Here is a 13,461-nt window from a genome sequence, read left to right on the forward strand (position 1 = left end):
TGAAGACACAATTCTTATTGCTCACTTTGACTGAGTTAGAACCTGACCCAGCTGCCTGAGCTGCAGCTGAATTAGCTCCTGAGTCAGTTATAATCCACTTCTGAAGTGTGATAGGAGTCCCATTTTCCCTGACTCATTTTTAGCCCATTGTCAGTAATTCAGCATGATCTTCAATGAAGATACGGCAAACTCAATTTTTCTCCATTACAATTGCCTTTTTAAGCAATAACATTTTTTCTCAGACTGTATTTTTCAGTTTGTTTTGCATAGTCCAAAACTCAAAGCCACAAAATCAACAACACTTAGGTCTTTTGAAATCCACACTTTGTGTGGTTGTGTATGTCAGCATCCTTTTCTACCATGCAGTAGAGCAGAGATGAAGAATAGGCAAAATAAAGCCAAAGATTTCTCTAATATTTAAAGAGGAAAAAAATTTATACATTTTAAAACACATGTTTTGTGTGTTTTACAAATCAAATCTGAATTCTATTTGCTCCAAGCTTTCAATTTTCTTTAAAAGAAACCCGAGGTCTGAACTTAAGCTATTAAAGGGATGTGAATGCCTGTAGGAACAAAAAACAGGAGACCACTTGAGGGCAGCAAATGCTCAGCTTCTCCCTGACAATATAGCAAAGTATCATCAGGAGACAGGAGACTGTACTTTTATTTTCCATTCATTTATCGTGTAATTTTTGACTTGTTTTACAAGAGCGTTGTTTCCAAATAATTGCACAGATAGGGAATTTTTTTTTAAATTGCTGTAAAAATAAAAAAGGGAAATTTTGTTCTGGGTTTTAATTTTTGCTTTGGAATTCAGCAAACATGTGAAGGTGCATGGAAGTTTTTTGAAGGTGGAAGAGAAGGGACCCAGCAGTAGAAGCTAATTTTTACCAAATATGTCTTAGGAATTTCACATGTCATTTGTGCAAAGTCTTCACACTAGAAAATACAGAAAAAAACCATATGTACTAGGAAAGAAAAAAAATTCAGTATAAATGATAATGCAAGATCATGTAACTTTCAGATACCTAAAGAATGAAGACAGTGTCAAAATACACATTTGGTATGTCAGATTAAATCTGCACAAGAACCTCTAACCTAGCACAAACGAAATTCTTACAAAACTTGATTTCACAACCTTATCTTTTCCCAAAAAATGCTCACTTTTAAAATGCAGCAGAATCATAAAACACAATCCATCATCTGGAGCTAAATTTATGCCTTTGTGCTCCCTTAACAGTTTTAAAATTAGATGCCAAGCAGAGATCTTTACCAATTAGGGTAACAGGCTGATCAGCCAGGAGGTTATCTGGGAACTCCATGGAGAAGCCCATGAGGTTTTTTTGTGATTCATGATGATGACAGAGAAGTGCAGGTTCCAGTTTAGTTTTTTACTTTCTTCCCAGTGCCATCTTTCCTCAGCTGACTCATTTTGCACCTTTTCCTGTACCAGTTGCTGCCTTCTCTCTCTACAGACCTTTAGTCCTCACTGAAGGTTTCCATTCCTCTGCTCTGCAGTTTGAGCTGCTCCCCCTCATCCCCTCACTTCCTCATCCTCTCCCAAGCTCCTCTTCCATGTCAGCTGGAGTTCTCCTCCTCCTCCCCCTCGCTGAAGCACCAGGATGGGAGCAACCAGAGTGCATCAGAAATCGCTTCCACCTCCTCTGCTGGGTGCTGCAGCATCCTCAGCTTGTTGGAAGATGCCAGGGCAGGGATGTCCTGCTCAACCCCATCAGCTGTGACTGTCTGTGAGTATTTTGGGACCTCTGAGTCTTGTACAGCACAACCTGAGCAGATTTTCACAGAGGCTGCAAATATCAGCGCTGTTTTCATCCACGTTTTTGCTAAACTTTAATTTCTGGTCAAAAGCACGGAGTTGCTGCAGAGTTCTAGTTTTATGGTGGTATTTATTTTAATGTTAGAGGAAAAAGTGAAGTCAAATTACCATTTTCAGAAACGAGTGAAAAGCATAAGCCAACTAAAAATATATCTGCATACAGAAATAAAATTCAAATTCAATGCTTAATGCAATTCAGCACCATAATAGGCAATTTCAGTTCATGTGAACAAAGTGGATGAGGTTTAATTGAAGGCAGGCTTATGTAATTGAAAATGTAAAAGGTGCCTTACCTGTAGGTATTGTCATTGGTGTTACCTCTGCTCTGTTTCTCTTGTCTGAGGTCATATTTTCCTGTGGATGCACAGGAATTTTGAAAGGGGTAAATGTCTCTATTTCACAGATGTAAACCCTCCACTCAGAAACACTGTTGGTCAGAGTTTTCAGGATTTGGCACTGCTTTTGCATTTTTAAATTTTCAGCTTTTTTTAAACTCCAATCTGTGAGAAAGAAGCTGTCTTTTCCACAGTGCCTTTTCATTGTCCTTCCCACTGAAAGTAAACTGGAGCTTGCAGTCCACTCTTCTAAAAATCAGGGTTTATATCTGTTTCAGATGAAGTCTGCAGAAACTGGCCATTACTGAAATGCTGCTTTTTTTTTACTCTATCTTGCACAGGAAATCTGTTTCAGAGCCAGAAATACAGATTGAATCTCAGGACTTCTACACCTTTGGTTCAGCAGCAAGACCATCTGTCACTTCTAATTCCTGCTATGAAAAAGATGATCTAGTTATCTTTGATGGAATAGTTCTGAATTTGCAAGCTACAGTCTTCTCCTTTTCCTCAATTAGATTTTCCTCCCCTCCTACATACTGGAATCTCTATTTGAAGGTTCAGCCTTGGATAAAGCTAAACCCCAAAAGAATGATGCCTTTTTAATCACTGGCTCCCCACTGCATATGATATCAACTTGCAAAACATGCTAGCTCCTCTCACCAAAGCAATCTTGACTTGCTTCCAAAGGGGAGAGAAAACAGGTGAATTCCTTGTCACTTTGGATTTCACTAAAGATATGCAGAAATTTTGCTCCATTTTAAGCTTGATATATGTTTTGGAAGGTAGAGGGTTTCTAAGGAAGGGCTGGCTATTTTTTTCAGGCGTGTCTACATCTTAACCAGCATCTGCATATCATTCCAAGGTTACTTTTAAATCTTCTGGATTTTCACTCAGCTTTGTTTGACTCTCAAAGGCAAAGCACTCTTTCTCATAGGACCATTAAATCATAAGAAGATTCTCTTTCACAATGAGGAAAAAAATCAATTTTTTTTTTCTTTGGAGGAAACCATCCTCATCTTCATCTGGGTAAAGAGATGCTTCCTGAATCATAATGCATTCAATCTTTCACACATGTGTTTCCTTGGTGCAAACTACAGATAAAAAGCACATGATATAATTACATGCTTTTGTACCGTAGGTGAGGGATTGTCTCAGGCTGTTCCATCCAGCTATTGTTTTTTCCCACCCATGTACACATAAACACATTCCTGAAGCTCAAACTCAGCTGTGTTTCTGTAGGGGTGTCTCAGGCCATGTCTCTGCTATTACATTTTGATGAAAATAAGATTGAAATTTTAGGGATTAATGACCACTTGGCAAAAATTCAGCTGATATCTACTTTAGCTGCACCACTTCTTCCAACCTCCCTTCTCCAATGAATAACTGAAAAGGACCGAGGAACAGAGAGCTGTTTCTAGGATACAATGTGCAGCACTTCCTACTCTTGGCTCACTCTAACTTCAGCCTCTCAGCTCTGTCATTTTTTTCTGTCTATGAATTTAAAATAGCTTTTGCCACCAGATAGTGAAGTGGAAGCAATAGCATTTGTCCCAGCTGTGAGTGGGATCACCTTGCTACCGTGGTAAAATCGAAGGGGCTGATCTGCACATGGATTTTACATTAAGGTAATTTCCACACCTTACTTATCTTGCTGTTGGGTTAAAACCTTTCCTGCAGTGAGTTCAGAGGCTTTATGCATGTGTGTGAGAGCACATATGTCTCTGTGCAAAGCATGGCTTCTCTGCATTGGCATTCCAGCTGGCAGTTCCTGGAAAGCTGTCTGGAAAACCACCCTGCGGCTCCAAAGTCTTCTGCAAAAGGGAAATCATGAATGCTGTGGCCTCCCTCCTGCCACTCATACCTGTGCTGTCCTTTCTGTGCTCCAGCACGTGGGCAGAACAGGAAAGACATGGTTGGTTTTTTTGTAATCCCTCTTTGAAGGGAAAACAAATTCCTTTTTTTTTTTTTTGGCCATTCCAGATGAGGGAAAGAAAAGTCTTTTGAACCGGGTTGCCCCAGGTTCATCTGGGTACAAACACTTTGGGTACATTGATCCATTGTAAACTCCTGGAACAGGAACAGGATGCAGGTATGGTGGACAATTATTATCAAACAATTGCTGCTCTGTATCCAGCCACTTTACAGCTTTCTGGTGTCCCTGAGATATAGATGCTGGTTTCATGTTCTTGGCAGCCCTCCACACCCATAAGGCAAGGTCCCCCTTTTTTGACCAGGAGCTGGCAGAAGGCTCACAGATCAATGGAGAAAAGCTTCCCTCAAACTGGAAAACTGAAGAGACTTTTTTTGTCATTTAAGCTCTAGAGACAAACCTCCTCACCAGCATTTTCCTCTTGCAGTACATGATTACTCTGAGATTTAGGAAGCAAACAAACAGTAATCATTAAGAGCAGTTTATTAAACAAAATAAATTTCTCCTTGTGCTGTTGACTAAAGAGCAGGCAATTTAACTGTTCCTAATTATGAGGTCATGCCTGGATTTTTCTAAACTGAAATGACAGTTTATATACACTTTTTTTTAGGAACACAGTCACTTTTTGAGGCTTTTGCACAGATGAACTCATTGATATCATAAGTACCGCCATGTGCAAGAGATTGAAAATGGTGATGGAAGTGATTGAAAATTGTGTTGTAAATCTTGGTGCTGCTTCTAGCAAATTGCAGAGTCTTGAATACGTGGCACAGACCCACAGTAATTTATACCTGCCCTGATGTTTAACAGAGGGGTGTTTTTCCTAGTCCAATTCAGTCAGATGCACACATTCACTCCAGGCCCGTGTTTGGGATGGTGAAATGAAATAGTTCCCATAGTTATTCCTAGAAGTTAATTAGCTGTGACAGTGGGAAAGTGACCACCTCATGATTCTTGGATATTTATAACAGGGCTGTCACTTGCTAGGTTAGTCAGGTCATAGAGGAGATGAGAGTGTGAAGTCAGGTTTCTGTGCCCACAGAGCTGACCCTGCATCACTGCTCTTCCTTGCCATGGCTGGAAGATGGCAGGAAGGATCTCTGGGTGCAGGATTGGTAACACAACCCCAGCTGTGATCCCTATCTTTGGGAAACAGGGCTGTGCTGCAGAGCTCTGGAGGTGCATCTGCATTTCCTTCGTCACATTCCTTCAGAGTCTGGCCTGGGATTAATGAAATGGAGATGCCTTTTCTGCTCCTGCTTTCCTGAGCTCAAGGTCAGACTTCCAGGGGCAGAGCAGAGCTGTGGCAGAGGATGGAGAAGTGTCACAGTGCCATCCCTCAGCTGCACACACTGCACCACCCTGCTGCTCATCTGCACCAAGTGCTGCTTGCTCAGTGGGGGACACAGAGGGAGATTTGGTTTGGTTTTTTTTTTGCCTCTACTTTATATATTTTGCCACTGGAACTTCCACTGTCGTGCCTCAGGACTTACTGTAGCTGTGCAGCTCCCTAATGCATGAGGAGATGTTTGTTTGAGTCTCTAATTTTGCCATGTAATCAAGACTTAATGTGCTAAATGTGTTCTCTGTAAACTGGTATCAGCACAGCTGAGCATGACCTGAGCAGCTGGGAATATTTCTGAGAGCATTTTTTGTGGTTTTGAGAATTAAAAGAGCAAAGGAGTTACATCAGCAGGGGAAAAAACCCTCTCAAATTACATGTTTTATGCAAATCAGAGGTATTTTATTGGTAATGATAGCCTAACCTGGAACAGGTTATTCCAAAGATCTTTCTCATTTAGAGTACCATTTATAAATGTTGTCACTGCTCAGGAAAAGAGATATCTCACACTAAGAAAACCATGAGTTACTATCATGACAAGGAGAAAGCACAGAAGTTCATTTTTGTCTGTCTGTCATTATGGTCCTTCAGTTTTAGCAGGAAAAAAAACTTTCATAGAACTTCAGCATGATTTGCAGAGTGTCATTTCTCATTTCTCTGTTAAAATTTCCTGCCCATAAATAGTGTGCCAAATGTTGTAGTGGGTTTGTCATCTGCCCAATATTCTTCAGAGAAAGCAGCTGACTGTTGGCTTCCCTAATTATTTCTTCTTCTAATATTGTTTCCTCAGAGCTAGCTTGAAGGGGGAACAAACCCCAACTATATATGCATATATATAATCAAGTAAAACCAGACATTTCTGTCAAAAAAAAAAAAGAAAAAAAAAGGTAAAGCTTTGGAACAAACAATAAGTTTCATGCAAATGTCTCTCTCTTAAAACTGGCAAGATTTCAATAAGCATTTTCTGAGAAGTATTTCATTTTATTTTACTGAAAGGTGGGACAGTGCATTTTAAATTGCTATGAACCCCCACTGGAGAGCCAAGCTGGGAAACTGCCAAACCTCTCATACCTGCAGTGACAATGGGGAGCCATATCAACACACACAAACCCATATTTAACTAAACTGTTCAATTGAATTCTAATCTCCAGCTAATCGCTAAGGTTGAGAAAAAAAAAATCTCCCTATTCATGTTTTATTTCTAAAAAATACCTTTATGAGGTAATACAAGTGCATGAATGGATGAGAGACTCAAGCACAATGCACTGTCTACAAAGCTAAATGAGCTAGGGGGGTCACATTCTATTAAATATCTCACCCATGAAACTCACAGTTAAAAAGAAACTTTAAATAGAGTTTGGAAAGTCACTGAAAGGCCTTTTTTGGGGGTTCCCAGGGTAGAAGGTGATACAGAGGTGTGTTTCTGTTTTGCTTTGCTCCAAGTCTCCATAAACCACACAAATCAATGAGATTACAACAGAAATACCAATGTATGTGTAGTTGGGCACATTTTGTGTTCAAAACAGAGCTGCAGCCTCCTGAACAGGGCATGTCTGTGTCTTTCAGGCATAGGGAGACCTTTCACCCTGCCTGCTGCAGGACTATGTGCAGGAGAAAGCATGGCAGCCCTGAGTCTGGGCATCAGGCTGCACATCCCTGCTGTGACTGCCACTATCCAGCTGAAATTCTGCTCAGTATTGTGTAGTGGGAGAGATCACAAAAGAAAAGAGGAGCTCCTTGACTTATTTGAGGGCATATTTGAGGTTAATAATGGGGGCAATGTGGGGTTAAAACACACGGTCCTTAACTCAGGACTTGTAACCCAGCCCCTCATCACTCTTTGCAAAGTCATGGGTGCCCTCCCCTGGTTTTACCAAAGCAGGAACTGATGTTCCTGGTAAAATCCACATCTGGACAAGGTATCTCCCTGTTACAGAACCAAAATATAATTTCACACGAGGATGCTGTGGAGCAGTGGTGAAGAACAAGACATTTGGGTACAGCTGGTTCTCAAGCACAGCTGCTCAGGTCTCTTGCTCTCCAGAAACCTGTTTGCAAAACAGGAAGGTCTCCCCTGGACCACCCCCTCGTGGTTTCAGGTGCTTACTCTCTGGTTCTGAGTTTCCATCTTGTTTGCAGACTCTGGAGGCCAGTCTGGTCTGTGCTAATGGTTGGCTGGGGATTCCCACGAAACTCTGGATGGGTAGGATGGCTCCTCTTTGCTGATTTCAAGAAATTCCTTGCAAGCAGCTCATTCTCCTGGCTGTCCTCCCTGCACAGCAAGGCTGGGCGTGTCCTTGATTCAACCTGGCAGTGACAAGTACTGGCACTCACTTTTAGCTGAAAGGGCTCTCCCTGACCCAGGTTTTATGCTTGTGTGGAAACCCTGGCAGCAAAAATAATTTTCCAGCGTCTTCCCATTTGTCCTGTTACTTTCCTGTGTCTCCAAATCTCACCTTTCTCAGTGTGAATAGGCCAATGTGACCTTCTTGGCAAACGCTTGCTGAAGTTTAGAGCCAACCAAGTGTTGTGGGGGGCTATCAAATGTCTCCGAGGTAAGGCATGCATAAAACATGAGCACAGAGTCGTAAATAACTCGGCTCCTCTTCATTTATTTTAAAATAATGATGGTTGTTTAACTGGCTTAAAAGGGTTACTCTTTCACCCCTAGCTTGTTCTGAGCACCGTGGGAAAACGACAGGAGCACTGTTTAGTTTAAGGGATGTAGTCATGCAAAACCTTTGCTGTACCTTCTGGAGGAAGCTGGAGTGTTTCAAGAAATAATGAAGGTGTGAATCATCACAATTCTGAGTTGTCTGATAAGAAAATCTTTTAATCTCTTGTAGCAGTGCAAGGGCTCCGATTGCTGCAATTCTCTTTTATAAATTGTGCAATAAAATATGGAATAAATCATTGCAAATGAGTCCAGGATTATCAGCAGTCTTTTCCTTTGATATCAGTATTTCTGACCGGTGTTCTTTAAAGGCTTTTACTTGTTAGTTTAGTTTTAGGAGACAAATAAAGTAATTAGTGCTCTTTCTTTTTTTCCCCATTTTATGGTCTGTTCTTGGCACACTTAGAAAACATTTGAGCTTGAACAGTTAATTTTCAGTTGTGCCTGTTAGCAGGAATTATTTCCATTTTTCAAAAACAACATAAGAAAACAACCAGGATGAGATACTGGTTTCATTAAACGTGCATGCAAAGGATGAGGTGTTTTGTTGCTTCAGTCCTATTCTCTTTTTCTTTAATTTTAATATATTTTAAGCATTCAAAATGCACTAAAAAATACTCAGTTTTATATGTGTGTGTTTAGTCAACAAAACCCTCAGGAGTTTCATTTTGAAAAATATTGTTTCTGGAATTTGGCTCCACACACTCTGTGTGTTTTTACAGGACAAAATCTCTGGTCTTTTACCAAGGTTTTATGTTTTTATTTATATAAAAACCACACAATGCCATAGGATGCCAAGAAGGTGAACAGCTTGGTAAGATTTAGGCTTCTTGGGAGTCCTTTCAAGATCAAGAAAGATACACAATCAAGTAAATAGCTCAAATTGGAAACCTCAGAACCCAGCTTTGATATGTGACTCTTCTCATAATATACAGTATGACTCTGATTTAGCTTTATCACTTCATTGATCACTTCCTAGGCAGCAGATGCCCATTGGCTAGAGAGAAAATCAAACATTATTCACTGCTACTTTGACTGTGGATGGTAAACATGTATTTATAATATAAGGCAATGTCCTACTCTAAGAGACTGGAATAGTGGAGCTAGAGGGGAAGAATGAGCCATAAAAAAGTACAGCTTGAAGTGTTTGGGTTGGAATCTGTTGTGATTTATTCTCCAGCTCCTTGCTCAGGTTGCTGCATGTCGCCTCAGCCTGCCCTGGGTGGGAGCTACAGGCAAGGGGCAGCTCTGCTGGGTGTCCATGAGCATCCTCCACACCCTCTGGTTTCTAAAGGCTGAAAGAAGGTGGAAAAGCACTTTTTGGAAACAGCATGTCCACTTACCTTTTGGAACTTCGTTGGTTTCTTTTACTGCTGGAATGCCTTTTACTAATATTTGATGAGCGGGTGAAAAAAATGTGACAAAATTGCATCAATAGTAAGATTGCTCACGGTGCTTTAATTATTTGCTCCATTTGCTTCACGCAGGAAGTTATTGGGTGAAATACCTTTGTGTGCAGATGAGGGATGTGTGACACACTCTGGCTAATTGTCTGGTTGTGCAGCTCAGATGAGGGTCAGGCTGCCTGGCCTCTGTCACTCCCTCCCCTCATACAGCTGTTTGCAGCCAGCAATCACCTTGGGAAACCACACACAGTTCAACCTCTGCTTGTGTGTCAGTCATGAGAGACTTCTTCCTACAAATAATTCCCAAACTGGCTTAGGAATGCTTTGGATGCTGGAGGGAGGAAGCCAAGTGACTGTGAGCTGCAGGGAGTGAGTGAATGGCTGAGGATGAGTAGTGGAAGGGGAAGGCCATCTCTGCCAGGCATGGTTATATCTCCTGGGGCTCACAGGTGTGGGAGACTGACAGTAAAATGTCCCTGGGAGGGCAAGAGAGTCCTGCAAATGAGCTGAGAGCCCCTTGCAGCTGAATAAGGGGATCCCAGTAGGTGCTGGAGGTGCATTTATAGAAGAGAACAGACTGGGGAGAATAAAGAAGTAACTGAATCACAGCATTTACCTGGTTTATGTGCAGGCCATGGGCTGAACAGGAGGACTTGACAGCCTGAGCTCTTCTCAGGGGTTCTGAAGTGTGGAGATGGTGAAGGATCTGTGAGGAGGAGGAGGAGGGAGTTCCTCTGTGCAGCTCTGCCTTGTGGTCAGGGCCAGCTGGTCCTTCCTGGAGCTCTGTGATGCTGCAGTGAGGTCACCTTGCTGTCCTCCTGCTCTCAGTACATCTGTGGGCTCATGGTGTGGCATTCACATTCTCTGAACAGAGACATAATTCTCTCTCTCTCAGGTTTTTTCCTGGAGAAGCACAGAGATCAAAACAATTCTTATCTCATTTGCTGCTCCCGTGTTTTGGAACATGGGGAATGTGTTGGAAGATTATTTACCTGAAGGAATTTTCTTGATTGGATTCTGGTGTGAGTGTTTTGTTTTCTTGACCAATCTGCAAACTGTGTCCTGACTGTTGGTCAGGAGACAGGAGATTTTGTTGAGTGCTTGTGCAGTTTCAGTTTAGATGTAGTGCAATATAGTATAGAATAATACAGTAATTAATTAGCCTCCTGATATCATGGAGTCCTCATCATTTCTCCCTGCACTGGGGGTCCTGAGTTATCTGATATTGTGGTCCCTCTCATGTTGCTGCATAAATGATATGGATGATATGAACCTGTGTGATCATACTCTGTCTACAATGGGCTTTAAATGCCATCTGATGCAGATACAATCTCATGAAGCAGTTGGGACTGTGTGTGAATTGTTGGATTTCTCCTTGGGTTTCTTTAAACCTGAGGCAATGGCACAGCAATCTAGAGATAACCTGCTGTAGAAAAATAATAGAGATGCTTGTGTTGTTCCCTTGCCATTTTCACTTCCTTTCTTTTTCTTCGAAACCCTGTTTATTTCCCCGTAGGGCTATGAAATAACAGGAAGCAAGAATACCCCAGCTAGGCAACATCTCTTCTGCAGAACTACAGGAGATTACATCCTGTGAAAAGGTTAATGAGGAACTGAGACTTTTTTTGGTCAGGATAAAGAACATTATTCACTTCCTGGTGCACTAGAAGCATTCGTGAAACCTTTTAGGAAATGGCATAATGTATTTTTAGTGCAAAATTAGGCTAGAAAGAAGTTGCAAAAAGCTGTACTATCAGCCCTGGATTTGATGCATCTGACATTCAGCAGCTGCAGGTTTTCTTGCTTCCTTTCTTCATTGAAAATAGATGCAGAGGACTTTAGGAAAAATATCCATTTTTTTCTCATATCCTCATCAGACTCTCCCTAGAAAATGCACACCAGCCAGTGTGTGAGCCCAGCTGGTGCTGGACACTGATCCTGCTGGGCTCCAGGCAGAGGGCACAGCTCAACCCTCACTTTCAGCCTTTGAGAGGACTTTTGTGGCTCAGTGCCCATTGCCATTTCCCTGCCTTCCTCTCCTGGCCCATGGAAGCTGCTTCCAGGGCTGCTACTATGCACACTCAGAGATTTTTTTTTTTTCAATCTCCGCATTTTAATTACAAGTCCTCCTTTTCAAAAGGCTGGATGTTTTGAGATAATGAAATCTTTCCACAGGTCATGCTGCTTTCTCTTCCTCTGGATTCCTCTATTAACAGAAAGCTACCGGTTTCCAGAAGGAAATTGTCTTGATTTCTTTATAGCCTCAATCTGTTCTCACCAAAGCCACTGGCAAACCTTCTGTTTATTTTTCAGGGATACAAAAACTAAGCCAAGTGCCATCAGGCAGAGATCAGCACATTTACTGAACCACGAGCAAGGCCTGGGGAGCCTAGTTAAGTAATTCATTACAGCTTCTTTGAAATTCCTCACTAAATAGGTTTGAGGTTGTTTGTTGCCAGAAATGATAGCTTGCTGAGGTGGAAACATTTTGTGGCAATGTACCAATTTCTGTTATCCAGAAAGTTATTTTTGGGTCTCAGGTGAAATTTTATGGGGAGAAAAGGAGGCAGAGAAGGACTTTTATCTGTAATATTGGGCTGAACAAATGTAGCTACCACGGCTTCTGGGCTAGAATTGCTTGCAATTGCCTGAACACATCTGGGCAGATGGACTTAGCCCTCAATTTCAGGTGTCTAAATTGAAAGGCATTTGAAAGAGGATTGAAAGGGGGCTGGACTGGATGATCTTGAAAAACCAACCAAGCCAAACCACCTTGTGGCTCTATGAAGTCTATATGTTTGTGATGTATCTGGTTATAAAAAATTATGTTGGAATTGAGAGAGCCATCAACCTGAGGGAAGTAGAAACATCATTTAAGCCCAGTATTTTCATAAGGATTTGAATTCCATGTCATAGGGAAGTGTGACATCCCCTGTCACAGGACAGTGTTAATTCAATGCTCAGAAGGCACTTAGAGACATCACAGAAGATCTTGTCAAGAAGTATCAGCAAAAGCTGTTTCTAGTTTAAGAAATCACCAGAAACTGGGAAAGTGTGTTGAATTAAATCCATGCCATTTTTACCTTGTCCTTGCACCTTTTCCTGGCTGTGTGGTCACTGTCCAAGACAGAACTCTGGGCTAACGAATACTTAGTTCAGTCTGAGGCGTTTTATGCTTTTTAAAAGAAATTTTGCATGAAAGCAACAGAAAAAATCCTTCCTGACCCTTCAGCTGTGCCTGCTTTCTGCAATTAGCACTGTGTGCCTGTAGCTGCACTGGCTCTTGCAGATGAGATCTTCCACAAGGCTCTGGAGGTGTCAGTGAAGGAAAAATGATAATAGAGTTGTAAAGAGTGCTGAGGCTGGAACAAGACCAAATACCCATCAGCATTCCACTGGTTTTGATCCATCACTGACAGTAAACCAAAGTCAGGGATCCACACTAATAAAGGCATTCAAATACCTAAAGCTCACCAAAATCTCTGTGAGTAAAGTGTCTAAATATTTTTATAATGTGGGTCCTAACAAAGTTAATAAATAATATTTATGTTAAATCAGAGTGTTGAATTGGCTGATTCAGGCTTTTTTGGGAATACAAGAAAATTATAGTTATTCTCAAATAATTTAAAGTATCATGTAGTTACTTTGCATTTGAAACACCACTATCAGCTTACCTCACTGTTGTGTTGCATTGTGTTGATGTCACAGGCAGTACACAAGCAAAAAAAAAAGAACTAATGATGAATGCTTGCACTGCAACAAAAAACAGATCAAGATTTGCTTTGTATGTTGATTACCATTTTATTTATAAGCAGGACATATTCTAAATATTAATATTAAGTGATCTATTTTGCTCAACAGTGTAAGTATGAAGTTCCAGGGTTTTTGCTTAGATGCTGGGTCCCCATCTGTTGTATCCATGGTGATAGCAAGACTT

The 13,461-nt window shown here is 41.2% G+C and overlaps 1 long non-coding RNA gene across 1 annotated transcript in view; it reads left to right on the forward strand.

Moving 5' to 3' along the window:
- The first annotated feature begins 2,957 nt into the window (after positions 1-2,957).
- LOC139591908 (uncharacterized) overlaps positions 2,958-13,461 on the forward strand; it is a 92,287-nt gene continuing 81,783 nt past the window's right edge. Inside the window, exon 1 of the long non-coding RNA XR_011679792.1 lies at positions 2,958-3,797. This is a non-coding gene — a long non-coding RNA (uncharacterized lncRNA). The remainder of the gene's footprint in view (positions 3,798-13,461) is intronic.

Source organism: Agelaius tricolor, unplaced genomic scaffold (assembly GCF_023055355.1).
Source record: "Agelaius tricolor isolate 1412-34295 unplaced genomic scaffold, bAgeTri1.0.p SCAF_7, whole genome shotgun sequence".
Lineage (NCBI taxonomy): Eukaryota > Metazoa > Chordata > Aves > Passeriformes > Icteridae > Agelaius > Agelaius tricolor.